This window comes from Ananas comosus, linkage group 1 (genome assembly GCF_001540865.1).
Source record: "Ananas comosus cultivar F153 linkage group 1, ASM154086v1, whole genome shotgun sequence".
In the NCBI taxonomy this organism is placed as follows: Eukaryota; Viridiplantae; Streptophyta; class Magnoliopsida; order Poales; family Bromeliaceae; genus Ananas; species Ananas comosus.
In genome coordinates, this window is record NC_033621.1 from 10,079,865 (window position 1) to 10,087,304 (window position 7,440).

Sequence of the window (7,440 nt, forward strand, 5' to 3'; positions counted from 1 at the left end):
TGCACAAACCCGAGAGCAACAATTCAAGAAATCCCTCTAGGGTACCGGTACTCCTCTTAGGTATCGGTACACAAAACTTGAAATCCTGCATTTGCTGATTTCAGTGTTCGAACTCTAACTCTCAGAACTCTGAGTCCGTTTTTGCGGCTATTTTGCGCCAAAACGATTCCGACTTGTCCCGACACTCTGCAGATGTGTCGACAAGCCACAAATACTGTAGTCAGTCCGACAGCTAAACCTCAGAGATACTACAAGATTTGATGGCCTGTAGCTTACAACAAACGCAAAAAAGTGACCTAGTTTTAAAAATATGCAACATAGTGAAATTTTATGCAAATTGGCCAAAAAAAAAAAAAAGAAAGTGTAATTTATCCTTAAAACATGTTTATAAAGATAATTTACCCTTTCAAAAAATAAATAGTTAGACTCTTTAAAAAAATAATTTAAAATGTTAGAGATCTCTATGCAAATTATCCATTAATTATTGAGTATTTTGATTTTGAGATTGTTTATGGGACGTGATTATAGGTCCGTTTGGCCTAAATTCAAAATATGTGATTTCTACAAAATTGATTTTAATTTGGAGAATTGATTTTGGTTAAAACCTGTAAAGCGTTTGGCTTTAAATGAAAAATAATTTTCTTGAAATAATATTATAAAGTTGTTTAGCAAAATTTTTTTTACTGTTCGTAAATAATATTTTTTTACTAAATTTTACTTTGTAATAATTTAAAATTTTAATTTAAATTTATATTTAAATTTTAAATTTTAAATTTGTACAAATACTTAAAATTTGATATTTTCATATAAAATATAAATTCAAATTTTGAAAAACTAAAATTTAAATTTTTAAATATAAATTTAAAATTTAAAATTTAAAATTTAAAATTTAAAATTTAAATTTAAAATTTAAAATTTAAAATTCAAATTTTGAATATTTAAAATCTAAAATTTAAACTTTGAATTTTTAAAATTTAAACTTTAAAATTCAAAAATAAAATTTTACTTTTGAATATTAAATTTTTAAACTTGTAATTTAAAAATTAAAACATAATTTAAATTTTAAAATTTCAAAACTTCAATTTTATCTTTGAAATTTGAAAATTAAAAATTGTGATTAATATCTAAGTTTTAAATTTAAAAGCTATAATTTGAAATTTAAAAATTAAAGGGTAAAATTTAAATTAAATTTTGAATTAAAAATTTAAGTTTAAAATTAGAATGAGATTTTAATAAGTAAATTTTATCTGTTTTTGATTTTGAGTCTCAAAAATTACAAAAATTAATTTTAAAAATTAAAATAAGATTTTGAAAACGTAATTGTGAAACACTTTATTGAGCCAAAAAATTATTTTTGGGTCCAATTGTGAGCATCGTGATGCGTGCTCGTTTGGCGCCTATTGTGAGCGGTTTGATTCCCCAGATTCTTCGGTGTAACGGTTGTATGTCACGGCATTAGACAATGACGTAAGGGGCCAACCTTTCGGTGTCACAACCGTGATATACAGCCGCTACACTGAAGATCACGTGGCGTGCGTGATTCTAATGCCACGTGTACATGATGATGTGAGAGACGTGATCATGCTGTGTTAATGAAAGAAAAAAAGTCAAAAATTAAGAAAATTTTTTTTTTTCTATTTAGCCTTCTCAATTTTTTTATTTTTAGAAATGACTTTATTAAAATTATACATAGAGAAATGATATTTAAACACGATAAATAATATATCGTGTTCAACATTATTAGGTGAATAGGATAAATTCTTTTTACTACGTTCAATTTATTACGTAAACATGATAAATAATTTATCGTGTACATATAAAATATTTATTTCTATCCAGCGTGACGCTTACATGAATAATGAAAAGTCATTCTTTTGATTGCAATTTTGTAGTGATCATATAAGAAAAAATAATTGTGAGGGGGCTAAAAGCGAAAAAAAAAAAAAGTTCTAAAAAATGAGTTTATGACATGCACTGCACAGCGGCGATGCGACAGCAGTGGTGTTCCGGTGACGCTGAAGGCGATGGTTGGTATGCCGTGCAAGTCGAAAGAGAGAGGAAAAGAAAGAAAGCCAAAAGAGGGATACAATCAAGGATCATAAAAAAGAAAAAAAAAAGAGTAAATTAGTTGGTCAAAAGATATATTTGTAAGTAAGAATGTAAATGGGGCGGATTCGGAGACTGAAGAGCCTCTCTCGTACCACCCCATTTTCTTGACAGGTCAGGAAAAATTATGATCAGGTTGAACTTCATTCTATATTTTGTCCCCACTTACCGCTCCAATCGGGGTAGGTCATGACAGGAACGGATTTTTGGCAGATTGGAATGAATCAAAGAAAAAAAGATTTCCAAGAAACAGGCCGCCTGCTCGATTTCTTTATTATGGATTGGGCAAAATTTGGAATGGGTTATTTTTTAAAAAAATTTGGCTCCCATCTGCTGGAAGAATTCTACACTGTTGCACTTGCACCACGTCATCAATAACAAGCCAATCACATTTCTTCTTTTCAAACAAAAGTACAATAAATTTTTTTTTTTTACAATCATGATGGGACATATATTTTTAAAAGAAGATATTTGATTGATTTGTTATGCCACGTCACCAATATACCCGTTGCATTCTAGAATTTTTTCATCAGGTGACCGATTGAAGTCGCCCATTTGATTGATTCGCCATCGACCCAGGTCCACATAATTAGAAAGTGTAATAGAAAATAGGTATAAATTTTGTACTTTATGAGGGACAAAAATTTTATGGGCACCGAGCCCAAGTAATTTGTTTGGGCACGGTGCCCGGATGGGCGCCGCGTGTGCAGCGGCGCCCATCCGCGCACTCCCTCCTCCCTCTCTTTCTCTCTCTTCCTAAAAATCAAGCCCACTATTTTTTTTTATTTTTGAGGGTGCGGATGGGCGCCCATCCGCACACTCCCTCCCCCCTCTCTTTCTCTCTCTTCCTAAAAACTGAGCCCACCATTTTTTTTATTTGAGGGTGCGGATGGGTGCCACTGCACGCGCGGCGCCCATCCGGACACCGTGCCCAAACAAATTGTTTGGGCACGGTGCCCATAAAATTTTTGTCCTTTTATTAGAGAATATCCTGCCGCTGAAAGGCGCCCATTTATTTTCAATTAAAAAAATGACTAGGTCTCCCAATGCTTTCTTCATCATCATATCTCACATCCTATGCTCAAATTATAAAATATTATAAACAACCGACTAGATTTTTTTTTACCCCTCATTATTCCACATGATTAATATGTGATAATAAAAGTCAAATAACTAGTAATAAACTAATAAAGCACACACACTTAGTCATGAGACATTGTACATGCATACGCTCTTAAATTGTAGAAAGGTAAACAAATTACTTTTGAGGTTTACATGTACTACACCTAACTTAAACTTTCAATCCAAGCTATACATCAATTTCATTAACCTTTTCTGAAACAATTTGCAAGTTAGGTACAGAAAAAGCTAATTTAATGGCTCAGAGCAAAAGAACAAGCTATTAAAAATCGTACGTGTGAGCACATTGAATAGTACATTCAATCTCTCCTGATAAACTTTTTATAGCATTTATGTGTAGAAAAAGTCACTGACAGTGATGGATGGGAAAAGTGGGGGAGGGATGAAAAGCAAATCATGTACACAATTTTGCTCTTTCTTTTGTTTCCTTCTTTGGCTAGTATTGTAATTAAGCTTCTTAAGTGTCGCAGCCACGAAGTTACAAATATTGCTAGTTATATCTATACTATAGTGTCCGACTGGGATACTATCGATAGCATCAAGCGTTTGATGTTATTAAATTTTCTGTCGTTAGATTTATCCCTTTTATCATTTCTAATCGTTAGATCATACTATTCAACCAACCATCTACTTAATCCTAAAGACGACTATCAACCTAATTGAAAATTACTGTCATCCTAACCGCATATTTTTTCATCCAAGGGCTAAAAACCTAAAAGCATCAATGACTTGGTGCTAGCTATTAATAGTATTCCAGCCAAATTCCTATACTATATATAAAAACATATATTTCAAATTTCGATCAGTTGACGGACCTATTTAAAATTATATGAAGATAAGAATAAAAATATGTAGATAAGAATCGAAATATAAATTTGTAATGAAACAAATTTTTAATTGCTCATTTTCTCTAACAAATAATAATTTTTTATTAAATATTTTTATATCAATCAATATCTTTTTCTTTTACAGTGAATATTTAAGATTATTTCAATTATATCTACTAATAATTAGTTATTATATTAACTTTTTATTGATTGCAACAATAGTCAAATTTAAATTTAATTTCAAATATATATATATATATATATATATATATATATATATATATATATATATATCCATTTAATTTATTGAAAAATCTAAGTGGTATACTGGTATATGGAGGTGTTAAATTAATTGGGTTAATTTCATACAGATTCCTGCAAACGTAGCGAATTATAAATATATCTCTCTCAAGCTCAATTTTTATATATTGTCGCTACAAAATTTCTAATGTTTTCAAATATGTCCCCATGGTTTATTATCGTTAAAATATTATCTATTTTATAAATAAAATAATTTTTTTGCTATCACAAATATGTCCTTGTCCAAAAATCTCACTGTTAATTAAATAGTATAAAAATGTATCATCTCATTAACTAAACTAAATTTAAGTCTTAACTCTATATTAACTAAATTTTTTAATTAGCAATGATATTTTGACAATCGAAACTTTATAGAAACAATATATAAAAATTAAACTAAGTAAAATATATTTGTAATTTATTATGTTTTTAGGGTCTATATGAAATTAAGCGCAAATTAATTGTTGCCTGAGGTGGTCACGTACCCGCATGCCACTACTATTTTGGTCATTTATTACAATAGGATAAGGATTCCAAAGATCATAAAGTCGAGGAGATTGTTATATTATATATAAAAATTTAACTTTAGTTAACAAAATTACCAAACTATCAATGATGTAATTGAACATAGCTACTCTAAAAACTGGATAATAAATAAGGTTTAGGTGATTACAATACCGGATAACTTTAATGTAAAATAATGTAAACAATAAAATATAATACCACATAATCTAAACTTTAAGTCCATTTGATAACAATTACCAAAATATTTAGGTAATTATTTTATTTTCCAAATCTAACAATTTTCTCTTTTGTTTTGTTGCCAAATATTATTTTTTCTCTTTGAGACCCTACCGCTAGCGACGCTACCCTCCCTCCTTCGTTTAATTCTAAATTTTAGAAAATAAACTTAACTGGAAATGTGAATCAACTAGGATTCGCAACACTAGTCTCGGGTATCGACCAGCAAAGTTTTTGCCACTTGCTTTAGAACGGCCAGTTGTTTGCCAAAAAAATATGATTCAATTGGCATTTGGTACATTTGTTACCTTGTATATTTATCATCATTTATTTGTTAGACTTATTGGGCTTTTCATCATTTACTGAATTGTGATTATTTTAATTCGTAAATCGAGTGATTGAATAACATTATAGAAATATATTTATTTTTAAAAAAAGGAATACATGCAATTATCTGAATGCATTGGATGAAGGAAGCAAAATATTTGCAAGATCAATAATAAAATAAAGTTTTAAAAAAATTGAATAGTTATTTTACGGGTAATTTCATACAGATCCCTAATAAATATAAGTGAATTGACAAATAATAACCTATAAATTCAACTTATTATATAATATTGCCTAAAAAAAATCCCGATTATTAAATATGTAACCACCTTGCCGTTCAAAATTCGTTAGAAAAATATTTAACATAGGTTAAATACATTAATCCTAATTTAATTTTTGAAATTTTTAATCCCTCTTATAAATATTATACTGTATGACCTTTGGACTGGACATATTGTGATAATATAAATTGAAAAAATAAATAGTTCTCTAATTGTTTTCTAACTGTAACCAAATTATATAAACATATTTGAAATATCGGACGTTTACCATCAAAACAATATGTATCCACTGTATTTAAGATACCTGAATTAAATAAATTTTATTTTTAAATAATTCAAATTATTCGCGCTACACATTGCACAAATTTTTTTATTTTTATATTTTTAATCTTTAAGTAAAAAACCTACTTGTCTCACAGTTCAAAATCCACTCACAAGCACGAGGAAACGAACCACGTGCAATCCGCCAAAATTATTGACATTCTTTTCTTCTTTCTTTATTTATTTTATTTATTATTCTCTCTCCCATAATTCCCTTGATATATATCTATCGCTCTCCCTTGCCACGTCCGCATCCAAAATCTCTTTTTCCTCCAAAAAGTTTGAAGCATGATTTAAATAAATAATTATATATCGCTCCATAATAAAATAATATAGACATTTTAATTTAATGATTTTCAGATTTAAGTTTTATACAAGTTTAGTAAATATACTGTAAATCAATAAATTATATTTCAACACATTTAATTTGCATATATTGTTTTTCTCAAAAATATACATATATATTCGTTAGAAGAACAAATTAGTTACACATGATAGAGAATATTTAACGCCTAGTTAGTTATGGAGACTGAATTAATTTTTTTAGCGCCTTTTCATAAGTACATCTGAAATTTTTTGGAGAATATATTTGTGATGGTTCAAAAATATTATTTCACTTTTAAAATAAACAGTGCTTTAACGATAACAATCAAAGAAAAAAATATTTTGAAATTGACATCCTTATGAAAATTGAATGTTGTAAAAATATATTTATAATTTACTATATTTAAAAGGAGATGATAAATTAACAGCGTTTTAATATAGTTTGTTAATGTTACAGGATCAAATCAGTGACAAATTTTTATTAGGGGAATACTTTAGGAACGTTATAACCTCCGTTTGATTGGTGTTAAATGGGTGGAGATAACTCTCTTTACACCTCTATTTTATCTCCAAATATTTTAAAAATAGGGGTTAGATAACACCACCTTAAATGGATATTCCGATTACTAAACCCACTAACCCACCAAACTCCACCCAAAACACTATTTCTATCATAATACACCTCACTAATCTTTTTTATCCACCTATTTTCAAAATGCAAATATAATTTCTTACTATCCTGAACTAACCCAACTCTCACCAAATACAAAAATACTCTAACCTTCATATTAACTCTAAATTTAACTCTATTTCTGGAATTAATTAGATTTTATCTTAACCCGAACCATACATTTGCTTAGATTTTTCGCTGGTAGAAAACGTTCTCCCCTGGCTGTTCCTCAGAGGCGCGGTTCGCAACATAACCAACCGAACCCGATTCTGCTGCGTACCCGAAACGTACCAACAATCGGGTCGACGCCCACCCTCCTGGTTACCGTCGCTGCGTGCTGTTGACCGGGTGCGGTCGTCCGCACCACCCACCACTTATCCTCAAAGGGTATTGGACCTGGTGT